Source organism: Schistocerca gregaria, chromosome 7, assembly GCF_023897955.1.
Source record: "Schistocerca gregaria isolate iqSchGreg1 chromosome 7, iqSchGreg1.2, whole genome shotgun sequence".
In the NCBI taxonomy this organism is placed as follows: Eukaryota; Metazoa; Arthropoda; class Insecta; order Orthoptera; family Acrididae; genus Schistocerca; species Schistocerca gregaria.
Window position 1 is genome coordinate 109,317,766 of NC_064926.1, and position 20,049 is coordinate 109,337,814.

At 50.7% G+C, this 20,049-nt stretch overlaps 11 non-coding genes across 11 annotated transcripts; all 11 read right to left on the reverse strand.

Moving 5' to 3' along the window:
• Nucleotides 1–1,289: 1,289 nt before the first annotated feature.
• On the reverse strand, nucleotides 1,290–1,373 carry Trnal-uaa (transfer RNA leucine (anticodon UAA)). Its single transcript has one exon. It is a non-coding gene; the product is annotated as a tRNA-Leu (tRNA).
• Nucleotides 1,374–3,139: 1,766 nt separating this feature from the next.
• Nucleotides 3,140–3,223, reverse strand: Trnal-uaa (transfer RNA leucine (anticodon UAA)). The gene has a single exon. It is a non-coding gene; the product is annotated as a tRNA-Leu (tRNA).
• A 1,766-nt stretch (nucleotides 3,224–4,989) lies between these two features.
• On the reverse strand, nucleotides 4,990–5,073 carry Trnal-uaa (transfer RNA leucine (anticodon UAA)). The gene has a single exon. It is a non-coding gene; the product is annotated as a tRNA-Leu (tRNA).
• A 1,766-nt stretch (nucleotides 5,074–6,839) lies between these two features.
• Trnal-uaa (transfer RNA leucine (anticodon UAA)) lies at nucleotides 6,840–6,923 on the reverse strand. The gene has a single exon. It is a non-coding gene; the product is annotated as a tRNA-Leu (tRNA).
• Nucleotides 6,924–8,690: 1,767 nt separating this feature from the next.
• Trnal-uaa (transfer RNA leucine (anticodon UAA)) lies at nucleotides 8,691–8,774 on the reverse strand. Its single transcript has one exon. It is a non-coding gene; the product is annotated as a tRNA-Leu (tRNA).
• A 1,747-nt stretch (nucleotides 8,775–10,521) lies between these two features.
• Trnal-uaa (transfer RNA leucine (anticodon UAA)) lies at nucleotides 10,522–10,605 on the reverse strand. Its single transcript has one exon. It is a non-coding gene; the product is annotated as a tRNA-Leu (tRNA).
• A 1,763-nt stretch (nucleotides 10,606–12,368) lies between these two features.
• On the reverse strand, nucleotides 12,369–12,452 carry Trnal-uaa (transfer RNA leucine (anticodon UAA)). The gene has a single exon. It is a non-coding gene; the product is annotated as a tRNA-Leu (tRNA).
• Nucleotides 12,453–14,215: 1,763 nt separating this feature from the next.
• On the reverse strand, nucleotides 14,216–14,299 carry Trnal-uaa (transfer RNA leucine (anticodon UAA)). The gene has a single exon. It is a non-coding gene; the product is annotated as a tRNA-Leu (tRNA).
• A 1,763-nt stretch (nucleotides 14,300–16,062) lies between these two features.
• Nucleotides 16,063–16,146, reverse strand: Trnal-uaa (transfer RNA leucine (anticodon UAA)). The gene has a single exon. It is a non-coding gene; the product is annotated as a tRNA-Leu (tRNA).
• A 1,759-nt stretch (nucleotides 16,147–17,905) lies between these two features.
• Trnal-uaa (transfer RNA leucine (anticodon UAA)) lies at nucleotides 17,906–17,989 on the reverse strand. Its single transcript has one exon. It is a non-coding gene; the product is annotated as a tRNA-Leu (tRNA).
• Nucleotides 17,990–19,755: 1,766 nt separating this feature from the next.
• Nucleotides 19,756–19,839, reverse strand: Trnal-uaa (transfer RNA leucine (anticodon UAA)). Its single transcript has one exon. It is a non-coding gene; the product is annotated as a tRNA-Leu (tRNA).
• Between the last annotated feature and the right edge of the window lie 210 nt (nucleotides 19,840–20,049).

Here is a 20,049-nt window from a genome sequence, read left to right on the forward strand (position 1 = left end):
TTCTTCAGTGGAAGTCAGTTCTGCGCCTAGTCACAGTATATCGCCCTAGCAGCACCAGGAAAACGGGTTCAGATGTGCTCGCCTTCCACTCGGCGTTGAGCGCCTACAGCGAGATAGCCTTCGTCCTCTGGCGCCAGGAGGGAAGGCGACACATCACGGCGCAAACAGCTTGTAGGGGAAGGCAGTGGTGGTGTGTCGGTCAGCGTGGTTGCTTCCCAAGTAGCTGATCCGGGTTCGAAACCCGGACACCACACGGAAGTTGTCTCCTTTACTCAGGAGAGTGTGTTCAACGCTACTTGATCTTCGAATTTCCGAACAGTTGTGGTACGAATGGTTTTCCTCCACCCCTCGTCTCGCTCCGCGAAGGCTAGTGCGGATTACGATTCACAGCATCGTGTGTCCTCATGTGTCGACTTGTCTCGACTTTGCTCGGCTGACGCGAAAGCTGACGCTTGCAAATGGCCGTATATGTAGAGGACTGGCGCTAGAAACGACTGGGAGACGCCAAATCGACAAACACACAACGGACTCTTTCATTTGACAGTGGCCGCAGGTTCGCCCCTGTGCGTACCGAGAAGCAAGAGAGGTGTCAGCGTGCTGGACCGCAGGATTTCCGCGCAGCAGACTCAAAAACTAAGGAAAAAGGCAAAACTGAAGAAACCAATAGCTCGCGGACTTCCTAGCTGGTCACCCACCTGAGTACTAACCACGCCCAACGCTGTCGAATTTCGGTGATCGGGCATGGACCCGTGTCTTTGGCGTGGCATACAAGTTGGCGAGAACGTCGCCAGACGGGCGGACGCCTTAGTCCTTGTACAGATCACTTGGGATTTGCCTTTTAGGGAAACAAAATGGAATAGCCCTTGGTGGGATCGAACCCACAGCCCCCTCGTTATTAGCATAATAACACTCTAACTTGGTGAGCTTATTGCCCGCGCAATACGGCCGCTTCAGGACTCCACTACCCCAACCGCCGTTTCATCTATCTTTATTAAGGCCCTGCCATTCATTGAAACACGTACGTGTCACTGTTGACTCATTTTCGCCTGTCGCTTCGAGCCCAGAGCCACAACACAACGACCACGGAAACGTCCGTGAGAAGAGCTAAAACTCGACACAGGAAAAGTATGTTCCGCTATTTCTTTTTGACTGCTCAGCCTATGGGACGTGAGAAGCCAGCACTGCTGCCACTGTCTTCCCTAGCAAAACCTCCATGGCGTGTTTCTGCGTAATTTACTTGTTCTACAACATGAATGGAGTAGGTTAGTTTCTGAATGATTAAAATGCATTGTCAGATGTGGGGTTCGAACCCACGCTCCCTTTCGGGAACCAGAGCTTAAATCTGGCGCCTTAGACCGCTCGGCCAATCTGACGTGTGAGACAACAGTCCCAGTGACTTCCGTCTCTAGCATTATCTCAAGAACCTGACTGCGAAATCTGTTTCTTTTTTCGGTAGGACGGAATTATGTCAGTCTTACAATATTTAAGGCGCAATGTCAGATGTGGCGTAGGAAACGCATCCCGCGCTCTTCCGTCGTATCCAGTTTGAACTGTAACTAGCACAACTGTATTTAGTAATAGGATAATTTCCACATTGACGCAAAAGAAAGCAGATATTAGCAAACGGCATCTAAGGCCGTTTCCTAGCAACAGCCACGCTGTGCATTACGTACTCGTGGGAAGCCAACGAAATACTTCGTGTGAGGATCGAACTGTCGACCTTCACTTTACAATACTTAGGCACTGCCCCGGCGGTACCGACGCATACGTACTGAAACGTCTTTGGATCGTCAGTGAGTACTTCATATTAGAAATTTCGTGTTGGCCCTGATGTGCATTAAAGGGCGGATTTCTTCAGTGGAAGTCAGTTCTGCGCCTAGTCACAGTATATCGCCCTAGCAGCACCAGGAAAACGGGTTCAGATGTGCTCGCCTTCCACTCGGCGTTGAGCGCCTACAGCGAGATAGCCTTCGTCCTCTGGCGCCAGGAGGGAAGGCGACACATCACGGCGCAAACAGCTTGTAGGGGAAGGCAGTGGTGGTGTGTCGGTCAGCGTGGTTGCTTCCCAAGTAGCTGATCCGGGTTCGAAACCCGGACACCACACGGAAGTTGTCTCCTTTACTCAGGAGAGTGTGTTCAACGCTACTTGATCTTCGAATTTCCGAACAGTTGTGGTACGAATGGTTTTCCTCCACCCCTCGTCTCGCTCCGCGAAGGCTAGTGCGGATTACGATTCACAGCATCGTGTGTCCTCATGTGTCGACTTGTCTCGACTTTGCTCGGCTGACGCGAAAGCTGACGCTTGCAAATGGCCGTATATGTAGAGGACTGGCGCTAGAAACGACTGGGAGACGCCAAATCGACAAACACACAACGGACTCTTTCATTTGACAGTGGCCGCAGGTTCGCCCCTGTGCGTACCGAGAAGCAAGAGAGGTGTCAGCGTGCTGGACCGCAGGATTTCCGCGCAGCAGACTCAAAAACTAAGGAAAAAGGCAAAACTGAAGAAACCAATAGCTCGCGGACTTCCTAGCTGGTCACCCACCTGAGTACTAACCACGCCCAACGCTGTCGAATTTCGGTGATCGGGCATGGACCCGTGTCTTTGGCGTGGCATACAAGTTGGCGAGAACGTCGCCAGACGGGCGGACGCCTTAGTCCTTGTACAGATCACTTGGGATTTGCCTTTTAGGGAAACAAAATGGAATAGCCCTTGGTGGGATCGAACCCACAGCCCCCTCGTTATTAGCATAATAACACTCTAACTTGGTGAGCTTATTGCCCGCGCAATACGGCCGCTTCAGGACTCCACTACCCCAACCGCCGTTTCATCTATCTTTATTAAGGCCCTGCCATTCATTGAAACACGTACGTGTCACTGTTGACTCATTTTCGCCTGTCGCTTCGAGCCCAGAGCCACAACACAACGACCACGGAAACGTCCGTGAGAAGAGCTAAAACTCGACACAGGAAAAGTATGTTCCGCTATTTCTTTTTGACTGCTCAGCCTATGGGACGTGAGAAGCCAGCACTGCTGCCACTGTCTTCCCTAGCAAAACCTCCATGGCGTGTTTCTGCGTAATTTACTTGTTCTACAACATGAATGGAGTAGGTTAGTTTCTGAATGATTAAAATGCATTGTCAGATGTGGGGTTCGAACCCACGCTCCCTTTCGGGAACCAGAGCTTAAATCTGGCGCCTTAGACCGCTCGGCCAATCTGACGTGTGAGACAACAGTCCCAGTGACTTCCGTCTCTAGCATTATCTCAAGAACCTGACTGCGAAATCTGTTTCTTTTTTCGGTAGGACGGAATTATGTCAGTCTTACAATATTTAAGGCGCAATGTCAGATGTGGCGTAGGAAACGCATCCCGCGCTCTTCCGTCGTATCCAGTTTGAACTGTAACTAGCACAACTGTATTTAGTAATAGGATAATTTCCACATTGACGCAAAAGAAAGCAGATATTAGCAAACGGCATCTAAGGCCGTTTCCTAGCAACAGCCACGCTGTGCATTACGTACTCGTGGGAAGCCAACGAAATACTTCGTGTGAGGATCGAACTGTCGACCTTCACTTTACAATACTTAGGCACTGCCCCGGCGGTACCGACGCATACGTACTGAAACGTCTTTGGATCGTCAGTGAGTACTTCATATTAGAAATTTCGTGTTGGCCCTGATGTGCATTAAAGGGCGGATTTCTTCAGTGGAAGTCAGTTCTGCGCCTAGTCACAGTATATCGCCCTAGCAGCACCAGGAAAACGGGTTCAGATGTGCTCGCCTTCCACTCGGCGTTGAGCGCCTACAGCGAGATAGCCTTCGTCCTCTGGCGCCAGGAGGGAAGGCGACACATCACGGCGCAAACAGCTTGTAGGGGAAGGCAGTGGTGGTGTGTCGGTCAGCGTGGTTGCTTCCCAAGTAGCTGATCCGGGTTCGAAACCCGGACACCACACGGAAGTTGTCTCCTTTACTCAGGAGAGTGTGTTCAACGCTACTTGATCTTCGAATTTCCGAACAGTTGTGGTACGAATGGTTTTCCTCCACCCCTCGTCTCGCTCCGCGAAGGCTAGTGCGGATTACGATTCACAGCATCGTGTGTCCTCATGTGTCGACTTGTCTCGACTTTGCTCGGCTGACGCGAAAGCTGACGCTTGCAAATGGCCGTATATGTAGAGGACTGGCGCTAGAAACGACTGGGAGACGCCAAATCGACAAACACACAACGGACTCTTTCATTTGACAGTGGCCGCAGGTTCGCCCCTGTGCGTACCGAGAAGCAAGAGAGGTGTCAGCGTGCTGGACCGCAGGATTTCCGCGCAGCAGACTCAAAAACTAAGGAAAAAGGCAAAACTGAAGAAACCAATAGCTCGCGGACTTCCTAGGTGGTCACCCACCTGAGTACTAACCACGCCCAACGCTGTCGAATTTCGGTGATCGGGCATGGACCCGTGTCTTTGGCGTGGCATACAAGTTGGCGAGAACGTCGCCAGACGGGCGGACGCCTTAGTCCTTGTACAGATCACTTGGGATTTGCCTTTTAGGGAAACAAAATGGAATAGCCCTTGGTGGGATCGAACCCACAGCCCCCTCGTTATTAGCATAATAACACTCTAACTTGGTGAGCTTATTGCCCGCGCAATACGGCCGCTTCAGGACTCCACTACCCCAACCGCCGTTTCATCTATCTTTATTAAGGCCCTGCCATTCATTGAAACACGTACGTGTCACTGTTGACTCATTTTCGCCTGTCGCTTCGAGCCCAGAGCCACAACACAACGACCACGGAAACGTCCGTGAGAAGAGCTAAAACTCGACACAGGAAAAGTATGTTCCGCTATTTCTTTTTGACTGCTCAGCCTATGGGACGTGAGAAGCCAGCACTGCTGCCACTGTCTTCCCTAGCAAAACCTCCATGGCGTGTTTCTGCGTAATTTACTTGTTCTACAACATGAATGGAGTAGGTTAGTTTCTGAATGATTAAAATGCATTGTCAGATGTGGGGTTCGAACCCACGCTCCCTTTCGGGAACCAGAGCTTAAATCTGGCGCCTTAGACCGCTCGGCCAATCTGACGTGTGAGACAACAGTCCCAGTGACTTCCGTCTCTAGCATTATCTCAAGAACCTGACTGCGAAATCTGTTTCTTTTTTCGGTAGGACGGAATTATGTCAGTCTTACAATATTTAAGGCGCAATGTCAGATGTGGCGTAGGAAACGCATCCCGCGCTCTTCCGTCGTATCCAGTTTGAACTGTAACTAGCACAACTGTATTTAGTAATAGGATAATTTCCACATTGACGCAAAAGAAAGCAGATATTAGCAAACGGCATCTAAGGCCGTTTCCTAGCAACAGCCACGCTGTGCATTACGTACTCGTGGGAAGCCAACGAAATACTTCGTGTGAGGATCGAACTGTCGACCTTCACTTTACAATACTTAGGCACTGCCCCGGCGGTACCGACGCATACGTACTGAAACGTCTTTGGATCGTCAGTGAGTACTTCATATTAGAAATTTCGTGTTGGCCCTGATGTGCATTAAAGGGCGGATTTCTTCAGTGGAAGTCAGTTCTGCGCCTAGTCACAGTATATCGCCCTAGCAGCACCAGGAAAACGGGTTCAGATGTGCTCGCCTTCCACTCGGCGTTGAGCGCCTACAGCGAGATAGCCTTCGTCCTCTGGCGCCAGGAGGGAAGGCGACACATCACGGCGCAAACAGCTTGTAGGGGAAGGCAGTGGTGGTGTGTCGGTCAGCGTGGTTGCTTCCCAAGTAGCTGATCCGGGTTCGAAACCCGGACACCACACGGAAGTTGTCTCCTTTACTCAGGAGAGTGTGTTCAACGCTACTTGATCTTCGAATTTCCGAACAGTTGTGGTACGAATGGTTTTCCTCCACCCCTCGTCTCGCTCCGCGAAGGCTAGTGCGGATTACGATTCACAGCATCGTGTGTCCTCATGTGTCGACTTGTCTCGACTTTGCTCGGCTGACGCGAAAGCTGACGCTTGCAAATGGCCGTATATGTAGAGGACTGGCGCTAGAAACGACTGGGAGACGCCAAATCGACAAACACACAACGGACTCTTTCATTTGACAGTGGCCGCAGGTTCGCCCCTGTGCGTACCGAGAAGCAAGAGAGGTGTCAGCGTGCTGGACCGCAGGATTTCCGCGCAGCAGACTCAAAAACTAAGGAAAAAGGCAAAACTGAAGAAACCAATAGCTCGCGGACTTCCTAGCTGGTCACCCACCTGAGTACTAACCACGCCCAACGCTGTCGAATTTCGGTGATCGGGCATGGACCCGTGTCTTTGGCGTGGCATACAAGTTGGCGAGAACGTCGCCAGACGGGCGGACGCCTTAGTCCTTGTACAGATCACTTGGGATTTGCCTTTTAGGGAAACAAAATGGAATAGCCCTTGGTGGGATCGAACCCACAGCCCCCTCGTTATTAGCATAATAACACTCTAACTTGGTGAGCTTATTGCCCGCGCAATACGGCCGCTTCAGGACTCCACTACCCCAACCGCCGTTTCATCTATCTTTATTAAGGCCCTGCCATTCATTGAAACACGTACGTGTCACTGTTGACTCATTTTCGCCTGTCGCTTCGAGCCCAGAGCCACAACACAACGACCACGGAAACGTCCGTGAGAAGAGCTAAAACTCGACACAGGAAAAGTATGTTCCGCTATTTCTTTTTGACTGCTCAGCCTATGGGACGTGAGAAGCCAGCACTGCTGCCACTGTCTTCCCTAGCAAAACCTCCATGGCGTGTTTCTGCGTAATTTACTTGTTCTACAACATGAATGGAGTAGGTTAGTTTCTGAATGATTAAAATGCATTGTCAGATGTGGGGTTCGAACCCACGCTCCCTTTCGGGAACCAGAGCTTAAATCTGGCGCCTTAGACCGCTCGGCCAATCTGACGTGTGAGACAACAGTCCCAGTGACTTCCGTCTCTAGCATTATCTCAAGAACCTGACTGCGAAATCTGTTTCTTTTTTCGGTAGGACGGAATTATGTCAGTCTTACAATATTTAAGGCGCAATGTCAGATGTGGCGTAGGAAACGCATCCCGCGCTCTTCCGTCGTATCCAGTTTGAACTGTAACTAGCACAACTGTATTTAGTAATAGGATAATTTCCACATTGACGCAAAAGAAAGCAGATATTAGCAAACGGCATCTAAGGCCGTTTCCTAGCAACAGCCACGCTGTGCATTACGTACTCGTGGGAAGCCAACGAAATACTTCGTGTGAGGATCGAACTGTCGACCTTCACTTTACAATACTTAGGCACTGCCCCGGCGGTACCGACGCATACGTACTGAAACGTCTTTGGATCGTCAGTGAGTACTTCATATTAGAAATTTCGTGTTGGCCCTGATGTGCATTAAAGGGCGGATTTCTTCAGTGGAAGTCAGTTCTGCGCCTAGTCACAGTATATCGCCCTAGCAGCACCAGGAAAACGGGTTCAGATGTGCTCGCCTTCCACTCGGCGTTGAGCGCCTACAGCGAGATAGCCTTCGTCCTCTGGCGCCAGGAGGGAAGGCGACACATCACGGCGCAAACAGCTTGTAGGGGAAGGCAGTGGTGGTGTGTCGGTCAGCGTGGTTGCTTCCCAAGTAGCTGATCCGGGTTCGAAACCCGGACACCACACGGAAGTTGTCTCCTTTACTCAGGAGAGTGTGTTCAACGCTACTTGATCTTCGAATTTCCGAACAGTTGTGGTACGAATGGTTTTCCTCCACCCCTCGTCTCGCTCCGCGAAGGCTAGTGCGGATTACGATTCACAGCATCGTGTGTCCTCATGTGTCGACTTGTCTCGACTTTGCTCGGCTGACGCGAAAGCTGACGCTTGCAAATGGCCGTATATGTAGAGGACTGGCGCTAGAAACGACTGGGAGACGCCAAATCGACAAACACACAACGGACTCTTTCATTTGACAGTGGCCGCAGGTTCGCCCCTGTGCGTACCGAGAAGCAAGAGAGGTGTCAGCGTGCTGGACCGCAGGATTTCCGCGCAGCAGACTCAAAAACTAAGGAAAAAGGCAAAACTGAAGAAACCAATAGCTCGCGGACTTCCTAGGTGGTCACCCACCTGAGTACTAACCACGCCCCAACGCTGTCGAATTTCGGTGATCGGGCATGGACCCGTGTCTTTGGCGTGGCATACAAGTTGGCGAGAACGTCGCCAGACGGGCGGACGCCTTAGTCCTTGTACAGATCACTTGGGATTTGCCTTTTAGGGAAACAAAATGGAATAGCCCTTGGTGGGATCGAACCCACAGCCCCCTCGTTATTAGCATAATAACACTCTAACTTGGTGAGCTTATTGCCCGCGCAATACGGCCGCTTCAGGACTCCACTACCCCAACCGCCGTTTCATCTATCTTTATTAAGGCCCTGCCATTCATTGAAACACGTACGTGTCACTGTTGACTCATTTTCGCCTGTCGCTTCGAGCCCAGAGCCACAACACAACGACCACGGAAACGTCCGTGAGAAGAGCTAAAACTCGACACAGGAAAAGTATGTTCCGCTATTTCTTTTTGACTGCTCAGCCTATGGGACGTGAGAAGCCAGCACTGCTGCCACTGTCTTCCCTAGCAAAACCTCCATGGCGTGTTTCTGCGTAATTTACTTGTTCTACAACATGAATGGAGTAGGTTAGTTTCTGAATGATTAAAATGCATTGTCAGATGTGGGGTTCGAACCCACGCTCCCTTTCGGGAACCAGAGCTTAAATCTGGCGCCTTAGACCGCTCGGCCAATCTGACGTGTGAGACAACAGTCCCAGTGACTTCCGTCTCTAGCATTATCTCAAGAACCTGACTGCGAAATCTGTTTCTTTTTTCGGTAGGACGGAATTATGTCAGTCTTACAATATTTAAGGCGCAATGTCAGATGTGGCGTAGGAAACGCATCCCGCGCTCTTCCGTCGTATCCAGTTTGAACTGTAACTAGCACAACTGTATTTAGTAATAGGATAATTTCCACATTGACGCAAAAGAAAGCAGATATTAGCAAACGGCATCTAAGGCCGTTTCCTAGCAACAGCCACGCTGTGCATTACGTACTCGTGGGAAGCCAACGAAATACTTCGTGTGAGGATCGAACTGTCGACCTTCACTTTACAATACTTAGGCACTGCCCCGGCGGTACCGACGCATACGTACTGAAACGTCTTTGGATCGTCAGTGAGTACTTCATATTAGAAATTTCGTGTTGGCCCTGATGTGCATTAAAGGGCGGATTTCTTCAGTGGAAGTCAGTTCTGCGCCTAGTCACAGTATATCGCCCTAGCAGCACCAGGAAAACGGGTTCAGATGTGCTCGCCTTCCACTCGGCGTTGAGCGCCTACAGCGAGATAGCCTTCGTCCTCTGGCGCCAGGAGGGAAGGCGACACATCACGGCGCAAACAGCTTGTAGGGGAAGGCAGTGGTGGTGTGTCGGTCAGCGTGGTTGCTTCCCAAGTAGCTGATCCGGGTTCGAAACCCGGACACCACACGGAAGTTGTCTCCTTTACTCAGGAGAGTGTGTTCAACGCTACTTGATCTTCGAATTTCCGAACAGTTGTGGTACGAATGGTTTTCCTCCACCCCTCGTCTCGCTCCGCGAAGGCTAGTGCGGATTACGATTCACAGCATCGTGTGTCCTCATGTGTCGACTTGTCTCGACTTTGCTCGGCTGACGCGAAAGCTGACGCTTGCAAATGGCCGTATATGTAGAGGACTGGCGCTAGAAACGACTGGGAGACGCCAAATCGACAAACACACAACGGACTCTTTCATTTGACAGTGGCCGCAGGTTCGCCCCTGTGCGTACCGAGAAGCAAGAGAGGTGTCAGCGTGCTGGACCGCAGGATTTCCGCGCAGCAGACTCAAAAACTAAGGAAAAAGGCAAAACTGAAGAAACCAATAGCTCGCGGACTTCCTAGGTGGTCACCCACCTGAGTACTAACCACGCCCAACGCTGTCGAATTTCGGTGATCGGGCATGGACCCGTGTCTTTGGCGTGGCATACAAGTTGGCGAGAACGTCGCCAGACGGGCGGACGCCTTAGTCCTTGTACAGATCACAACACGCGATCTAGTGTCCCTTGGTGGGATCGAACCCACAGCCCCCTCGTTATTAGCATAATAACAGTCTAACTTGGTGAGCTTATTGCCCGCGCAATACGGCCGCTTCAGGACTCCACTACCCCAACCGCCGTTTCATCTATCTTTATTAAGGCCCTGCCATTCATTGAAACACGTACGTGTCACTGTTGACTCATTTTCGCCTGTCGCTTCGAGCCCAGAGCCACAACACAACGACCACGGAAACGTCCGTGAGAAGAGCTAAAACTCGACACAGGAAAAGTATGTTCCGCTATTTCTTTTTGACTGCTCAGCCTATGGGACGTGAGACGCCAGCACTGCTGCCACTGTCTTCCCTAGCAAAACCTCCATGGCGTGTTTCTGCGTAATTTACTTGTTCTACAACATGAATGGAGTAGGTTAGTTTCTGAATGATTAAAATGCGTTGTCAGATGTGGGGTTCGAACCCACGCTCCCTTTCGGGAACCAGAGCTTAAATCTGGCGCCTTAGACCGCTCGGCCAATCTGACGTGTGAGACAACAGTCCCAGTGACTTCCGTCTCTAGCATTATCTCAAGAACCTGACTGCGAAATCTGTTTCTTTTTTCGGTAGGACGGAATTATGTCAGTCTTACAATATTTAAGGCGCAATGTCAGATGTGGCGTAGGAAACGCATCCCGCGCTCTTCCGTCGTATCCAGTTTGAACTGTAATTAGCACAACTGTATTTAGTAATAGGATAATTTCCACATTGACGCAAAAGAAAGCAGATATTAGCAAACGGCATCTAAGGCCGTTTCCTAGCAACAGCCACGCTGTGCATTACGTACTCGTGGGAAGCCAATGAAATACTTCGTGTGAGGATCGAACTGTCGACCTTCACTTTACAATACTTAGGCACTGCCCCGGCGGTACCGACGCATACGTACTGAAACGTCTTTGGATCGTCAGTGAGTACTTCATATTAGAAATTTCGTGTTGGCCCTGATGTGCATTAAAGGGCAGATTTCTTCAGTGGAAGTCAGTTCTGCGCCTAGTCACAGTATATCGCCCTAGCAGCACCAGGAAAACGGGTTCAGATGTGCTCGCCTTCCACTCGGCGTTGAGCGCCTACAGCGAGATAGCCTTCGTCCTCTGGCGCCAGGAGGGAAGGCGACACATCACGGCGCAAACAGCTTGTAGGGGAAGGCAGTGGTGGTGTGTCGGTCAGCGTGGTTGCTTCCCAAGTAGCTGATCCGGGTTCGAAACCCGGACACCACACGGAAGTTGTCTCCTTTACTCAGGAGAGTGTGTTCAACGCTACTTGATCTTCGAATTTCCGAACAGTTGTGGTACGAATGGTTTTCCTCCACCCCTCGTCTCGCTCCGCGAAGGCTAGTGCGGATTACGATTCACAGCATCGTGTGTCCTCATGTGTCGACTTGTCTCGACTTTGCTCGGCTGACGCGAAAGCTGACGCTTGCAAATGGCCGTATATGTAGAGGACTGGCGCTAGAAACGACTGGGAGACGCCAAATCGACAAACACACAACGGACTCTTTCATTTGACAGTGGCCGCAGGTTCGCCCCTGTGCGTAAGAAGCAAGAGAGGTGTCAGCGTGGTGGACCGCAGGATTTCCGCGCAGCAGACTCAAAAACTAAGGAAAAAGGCAAAACTGAAGAAACCAATAGCTCGCGGACTTCCTAGCTGGTCACCCACCTGAGTACTAACCACGCCCAACGCTGTCGAATTTCGGTGATCGGGCATGGACCCGTGTCTTTGGCGTGGCATACAAGTTGGCGAGAACGTCGCCAGACGGGCGGACGCCTTAGTCCTTGTACAGATCACTTGGGATTTGCCTTTTAGGGAAACAAAATGGAATAGCCCTTGGTGGGATCGAACCCACAGCCCCCTCGTTATTAGCATAATAACAGTCTAACTTGGTGAGCTTATTGCCAGCGCAATACGGCCGCTTCAGGACTCCACTACCCCAACCGCCGTTTCATCTATCTTTATTAAGGCCCTGCCATTCATTGAAACACGTACGTGTCACTGTTGACTCATTTTCGCCTGTCGCTTCGAGCCCAGAGCCACAACACAACGACCACGGAAACGTCCGTGAGAAGAGCTAAAACTCGACACAGGAAAAGTATGTTCCGCTATTTCTTTTTGACTGCTCAGCCTATGGGACGTGAGACGCCAGCACTGCTGCCACTGTCTTCCCTAGCAAAACCTCCATGGCGTGTTTCTGCGTAATTTACTTGTTCTACAACATGAATGGAGTAGGTTAGTTTCTGAATGATTAAAATGCGTTGTCAGATGTGGGGTTCGAACCCACGCTCCCTTTCGGGAACCAGAGCTTAAATCTGGCGCCTTAGACCGCTCGGCCAATCTGACGTGTGAGACAACAGTCCCAGTGACTTCCGTCTCTAGCATTATCTCAAGAACCTGACTGCGAAATCTGTTTCTTTTTTCGGTAGGACGGAATTATGTCAGTCTTACAATATTTAAGGCGCAATGTCAGATGTGGCGTAGGAAACGCATCCCGCGCTCTTCCGTCGTATCCAGTTTGAACTGTAACTAGCACAACTGTATTTAGTAATAGGATAATTTCCACATTGACGCAAAAGAAAGCAGATATTAGCAAACGGCATCTAAGGCCGTTTCCTAGCAACAGCCACGCTGTGCATTACGTACTCGTGGGAAGCCAATGAAATACTTCGTGTGAGGATCGAACTGTCGACCTTCACTTTACAATACTTAGGCACTGCCCCGGCGGTACCGACGCATACGTACTGAAACGTCTTTGGATCGTCAGTGAGTACTTCATATTAGAAATTTCGTGTTGGCCCTGATGTGCATTAAAGGGCAGATTTCTTCAGTGGAAGTCAGTTCTGCGCCTAGTCACAGTATATCGCCCTAGCAGCACCAGGAAAACGGGTTCAGATGTGCTCGCCTTCCACTCGGCGTTGAGCGCCTACAGCGAGATAGCCTTCGTCCTCTGGCGCCAGGAGGGAAGGCGACACATCACGGCGCAAACCGCTTGTAGGGGAAGGCAGTGGTGGTGTGTCGGTCAGCGTGGTTGCTTCCCAAGTAGCTGATCCGGGTTCGAAACCCGGACACCACACGGAAGTTGTCTCCTTTACTCAGGAGAGTGTGTTCAACGCTACTTGATCTTCGAATTTCCGAACAGTTGTGGTACGAATGGTTTTCCTCCACCCCTCGTCTCGCTCCGCGAAGGCTAGTGCGGATTACGATTCACAGCATCGTGTGTCCTCATGTGTCGACTTGTCTCGACTTTGCTCGGCTGACGCGAAAGCTGACGCTTGCAAATGGCCGTATATGTAGAGGACTGGCGCTAGAAACGACTGGGAGACGCCAAATCGACAAACACACAACGGACTCTTTCATTTGACAGTGGCCGCAGGTTCGCCCCTGTGCGTAAGAAGCAAGAGAGGTGTCAGCGTGGTGGACCGCAGGATTTCCGCGCAGCAGACTCAAAAACTAAGGAAAAAGGCAAAACTGAAGAAACCAATAGCTCGCGGACTTCCTAGCTGGTCACCCACCTGAGTACTAACCACGCCCAACGCTGTCGAATTTCGGTGATCGGGCATGGACCCGTGTCTTTGGCGTGGCATACAAGTTGGCGAGAACGTCGCCAGACGGGCGGACGCCTTAGTCCTTGTACAGATCACTTGGGATTTGCCTTTTAGGGAAACAAAATGGAATAGCCCTTGGTGGGATCGAACCCACAGCCCCCTCGTTATTAGCATAATAACAGTCTAACTTGGTGAGCTTATTGCCCGCGCAATACGGCCGCTTCAGGACTCCACTACCCCAACCGCCGTTTCATCTATCTTTATTAAGGCCCTGCCATTCATTGAAACACGTACGTGTCACTGTTGACTCATTTTCGCCTGTCGCTTCGAGCCCAAACACGCGATCTAGTGTCCACGGAAACGTCCGTGAGAAGAGCTAAAACTCGACACAGGAAAAGTATGTTCCGCTATTTCTTTTTGACTGCTCAGCCTATGGGACGTGAGACGCCAGCACTGCTGCCACTGTCTTCCCTAGCAAAACCTCCATGGCGTGTTTCTGCGTAATTTACTTGTTCTACAACATGAATGGAGTAGGTTAGTTTCTGAATGATTAAAATGCGTTGTCAGATGTGGGGTTCGAACCCACGCTCCCTTTCGGGAACCAGAGCTTAAATCTGGCGCCTTAGACCGCTCGGCCAATCTGACGTGTGAGACAACAGTCCCAGTGACTTCCGTCTCTAGCATTATCTCAAGAACCTGACTGCGAAATCTGTTTCTTTTTTCGGTAGGACGGAATTATGTCAGTCTTACAATATTTAAGGCGCAATGTCAGATGTGGCGTAGGAAACGCATCCCGCGCTCTTCCGTCGTATCCAGTTTGAACTGTAATTAGCACAACTGTATTTAGTAATAGGATAATTTCCACATTGACGCAAAAGAAAGCAGATATTAGCAAACGGCATCTAAGGCCGTTTCCTAGCAACAGCCACGCTGTGCATTACGTACTCGTGGGAAGCCAATGAAATACTTCGTGTGAGGATCGAACTGTCGACCTTCACTTTACAATACTTAGGCACTGCCCCGGCGGTACCGACGCATACGTACTGAAACGTCTTTGGATCGTCAGTGAGTACTTCATATTAGAAATTTCGTGTTGGCCCTGATGTGCATTAAAGGGCAGATTTCTTCAGTGGAAGTCAGTTCTGCGCCTAGTCACAGTATATCGCCCTAGCAGCACCAGGAAAACGGGTTCAGATGTGCTCGCCTTCCACTCGGCGTTGAGCGCCTACAGCGAGATAGCCTTCGTCCTCTGGCGCCAGGAGGGAAGGCGACACATCACGGCGCAAACAGCTTGTAGGGGAAGGCAGTGGTGGTGTGTCGGTCAGCGTGGTTGCTTCCCAAGTAGCTGATCCGGGTTCGAAACCCGGACACCACACGGAAGTTGTCTCCTTTACTCAGGAGAGTGTGTTCAACGCTACTTGATCTTCGAATTTCCGAACAGTTGTGGTACGAATGGTTTTCCTCCACCCCTCGTCTCGCTCCGCGAAGGCTAGTGCGGATTACGATTCACAGCATCGTGTGTCCTCATGTGTCGACTTGTCTCGACTTTGCTCGGCTGACGCGAAAGCTGACGCTTGCAAATGGCCGTATATGTAGAGGACTGGCGCTAGAAACGACTGGGAGACGCCAAATCGACAAACACACAACGGACTCTTTCATTTGACAGTGGCCGCAGGTTCGCCCCTGTGCGTAAGAAGCAAGAGAGGTGTCAGCGTGGTGGACCGCAGGATTTCCGCGCAGCAGACTCAAAAACTAAGGAAAAAGGCAAAACTGAAGAAACCAATAGCTCGCGGACTTCCTAGCTGGTCACCCACCTGAGTACTAACCACGCCCAACGCTGTCGAATTTCGGTGATCGGGCATGGACCCGTGTCTTTGGCGTGGCATACAAGTTGGCGAGAACGTCGCCAGACGGGCGGACGCCTTAGTCCTTGTACAGATCACTTGGGATTTGCCTTTTAGGGAAACAAAATGGAATAGCCCTTGGTGGGATCGAACCCACAGCCCCCTCGTTATTAGCATAATAACAGTCTAACTTGGTGAGCTTATTGCCCGCGCAATACGGCCGCTTCAGGACTCCACTACCCCAACCGCCGTTTCATCTATCTTTATTAAGGCCCTGCCATTCATTGAAACACGTACGTGTCACTGTTGACTCATTTTCGCCTGTCGCTTCGAGCCCAGAGCCACAACACAACGACCACGGAAACGTCCGTGAGAAGAGCTAAAACTCGACACAGGAAAAGTATGTTCCGCTATTTCTTTTTGACTGCTCAGCCTATGGGACGTGAGACGCCAGCACTGCTGCCACTGTCTTCCCTAGCAAAACCTCCATGGCGTGTTTCTGCGTAATTTACTTGTTCTACAACATGAATGGAGTAGGTTAGTTTCTGAATGATTAAAATGCGTTGTCAGATGTGGGGTTCGAACCCACGCTCCCTTTCGGGAACCAGAGCTTAAATCTGGCGCCTTAGACCGCTCGGCCAATCTGACGTGTGAGACAACAGTCCCAGTGACTTCCGTCTCTAGCATTATCTCAAGAACCTGACTGCGAAATCTGTTTCTTTTTTCGGTAGGACGGAATTATGTCAGTCTTACAATATTTAAGGCGCAATGTCAGATGTGGCGTAGGAAACGCATCCCGCGCTCTTCCGTCGTATCCAGTTTGAACTGTAACTAGCACAACTGTATTTAGTAATAGGATAATTTCCACATTGACGCAAAAGAAAGCAGATATTAGCAAACGGCATCTAAGGCCGTTTCCTAGCAACAGCCACGCTGTGCATTACTCGTGGGAAGCCAATGAAATACTTCGTGTGAGGATCGAACTGTCGACCTTCACTTTACAATACTTAGGCACTGCCCCGGCGGTACCGACGCATACGTACTGAAACGTCTTTGGATCGTCAGTGAGTACTTCATATTAGAAATTTCGTGTTGGCCCTGATGTGCATTAAAGGGCAGATTTCTTCAGTGGAAGTCAGTTCTGCGCCTAGTCACAGTATATCGCCCTAGCAGCACCAGGAAAACGGGTTCAGATGTGCTCGCCTTCCACTCGGCGTTGAGCGCCTACAGCGAGATAGCCTTCGTCCTCTGGCGCCAGGAGGGAAGGCGACACATCACGGCGCAAACAGCTTGCAGGGGAAGGCAGTGGTGGTGTGTCGGTCAGCGTGGTTGCTTCCCAAGTAGCTGATCCGGGTTCGAAACCCGGACACCACACGGAAGTTGTCTCCTTTACTCAGGAGAGTGTGTTCAACGCTACTTGATCTTCGAATTTCCGAACAGTTGTGGTACGAATGGTTTTCCTCCACCCCTCGTCTCGCTCCGCGAAGGCTAGTGCGGATTACGATTCACAGCATCGTGTGTCCTCATGTGTCGACTTGTCTCGACTTTGCTCGGCTGACGCGAAAGCTGACGCTTGCAAATGGCCGTATATGTAGAGGACTGGCGCTAGAAACGACTGGGAGACGCCAAATCGACAAACACACAACGGACTCTTTCATTTGACAGTGGCCGCAGGTTCGCCCCTGTGCGTAAGAAGCAAGAGAGGTGTCAGCGTGGTGGACCGCAGGATTTCCGCGCAGCAGACTCAAAAACTAAGGAAAAAGGCAAAACTGAAGAAACCAATAGCTCGCGGACTTCCTAGCTGGTCACCCACCTGAGTACTAACCACGCCCAACGCTGTCGAATTTCGGTGATCGGGCATGGACCCGTGTCTTTGGCGTGGCATACAAGTTGGCGAGAACGTCGCCAGACGGGCGGACGCCTTAGTCCTTGTACAGATCACTTGGGATTTGCCTTTTAGGGAAACAAAATGGAATAGCCCTTGGTGGGATCGAACCCACAGCCCCCTCGTTATTAGCATAATAACAGTCTAACTTGGTGAGCTTATTGCCCGCGCAATACGGCCGCTTCAGGACTCCACTACCCCAACCGCCGTTTCACCTATCTTTATTAAGGCCCTGCCATTCATTGAAACACGTACGTGTCACTGTTGACTCATTTTCGCCTGTCGCTTCGAGCCCAGAGCCACAACACAACGACCACGGAAACGTCCGTGAGAAGAGCTAAAACTCGACACAGGAAAAGTATGTTCCGCTATTTCTTTTTGACTGCTCAGCCTATGGGACGTGAGACGCCAGCACTGCTGCCACTGTCTTCCCTAGCAAAACCTCCATGGCGTGTTTCTGCGTAATTTACTTGTTCTACAACATGAATGGAGTAGGTTAGTTTCTGAATGATTAAAATGCGTTGTCAGATGTGGGGTTCGAACCCACGCTCCCTTTCGGGAACCAGAGCTTAAATCTGGCGCCTTAGACCGCTCGGCCAATCTGACGTGTGAGACAACAGTCCCAGTGACTTCCGTCTCTAGCATTATCTCAAGAACCTGACTGCGAAATCTGTTTCTTTTTTCGGTAGGACGGAATTATGTCAGTCTTACAATATTTAAGGCGCAATGTCAGATGTGGCGTAGGAAACGCTTCCCGCGCTCTTCCGTCGTATCCAGTTTGAACTGTAACTAGCACAACTGTATTTAGTAATAGGATAATTTCCACATTGACGCAAAAGAAAGCAGATATTAGCAAACGGCATCTAAGGCCGTTTCCTAGCAACAGCCACGCTGTGCATTACGTACTCGTGGGAAGCCAATGAAATACTTCGTGTGAGGATCGAACTGTCGACCTTCACTTTACAATACTTAGGCACTGCCCCGGCGGTACCGACGCATACGTACTGAAACGTCTTTGGATCGTCAGTGAGTACTTCATATTAGAAATTTCGTGTTGGCCCTGATGTGCATTAAAGGGCAGATTTCTTCAGTGGAAGTCAGTTCTGCGCCTAGTCACAGTATATCGCCCTAGCAGCACCAGGAAAACGGGTTCAGATGTGCTCGCCTTCCACTCGGCGTTGAGCGCCTACAGCGAGATAGCCTTCGTCCTCTGGCGCCAGGAGGGAAGGCGACACATCACGGCGCAAACAGCTTGTAGGGGAAGGCAGTGGTGGTGTGTCGGTCAGCGTGGTTGCTTCCCAAGTAGCTGATCCGGGTTCGAAACCCGGACACCACACGGAAGTTGTCTCCTTTACTCAGGAGAGTGTGTTCAACGCTACTTGATCTTCGAATTTCCGAACAGTTGTGGTACGAATGGTTTTCCTCCACCCCTCGTCTCGCTCCGCGAAGGCTAGTGCGGATTACGATTCACAGCATCGTGTGTCCTCATGTGTCGACTTGTCTCGACTTTGCTCGGCTGACGCGAAAGCTGACGCTTGCAAATGGCCGTATATGTAGAGGACTGGCGCTAGAAACGACTGGGAGACGCCAAATCGACAAACACACAACGGACTCTTTCATTTGACAGTGGCCGCAGGTTCGCCCCTGTGCGTACCGAGAAGCAAGAGAGGTGTCAGCGTGCTGGACCGCAGGATTTCCGCGCAGCAGACTCAAAAACTAAGGAAAAAGGCAAAACTGAAGAAACCAATAGCTCGCGGACTTCCTAGCTGGTCACCCACCTGAGTACTAACCACGCCCAACGCTGTCGAATTTCGGTGATCGGGCATGGACCCGTGTCTTTGGCGTGGCATACAAGTTGGCGAGAACGTCGCCAGACGGGCGGACGCCTTAGTCCTTGTACAGATCACTTGGGATTTGCCTTTTAGGGAAACAAAATGGAATAGCCCTTGGTGGGATCGAACCCACAGCCCCCTCGTTATTAGCATAATAACAGTCTAACTTGGTGAGCTTATTGCCCGCGCAATACGGCCGCTTCAGGACTCCACTACCCCAACCGCCGTTTCACCTATCTTTATTAAGGCCCTGCCATTCATTGAAACACGTACGTGTCACTGTTGACTCATTTTCGCCTGTCGCTTCGAGCCCAGAGCCACAACACAACGACCACGGAAACGTCCGTGAGAAGAGCTAAAACTCGACACAGGAAAAGTATGTTCCGCTATTTCTTTTTGACTGCTCAGCCTATGGGACGTGAGACGCCAGCACTGCTGCCACTGTCTTCCCTAGCAAAACCTCCATGGCGTGTTTCTGCGTAATTTACTTGTTCTACAACATGAATGGAGTAGGTTAGTTTCTGAATGATTAAAATGCGTTGTCAGATGTGGGGTTCGAACCCACGCTCCCTTTCGGGAACCAGAGCTTAAATCTGGCGCCTTAGACCGCTCGGCCAATCTGACGTGTGAGACAACAGTCCCAGTGACTTCCGTCTCTAGCATTATCTCAAGAACCTGACTGCGAAATCTGTTTCTTTTTTCGGTAGGACGGAATTATGTCAGTCTTACAATATTTAAGGCGCAATGTCAGATGTGGCGTAGGAAACGCTTCCCGCGCTCTTCCGTCGTATCCAGTTTGAACTGTAACTAGCACAACTGTATTTAGTAATAGGA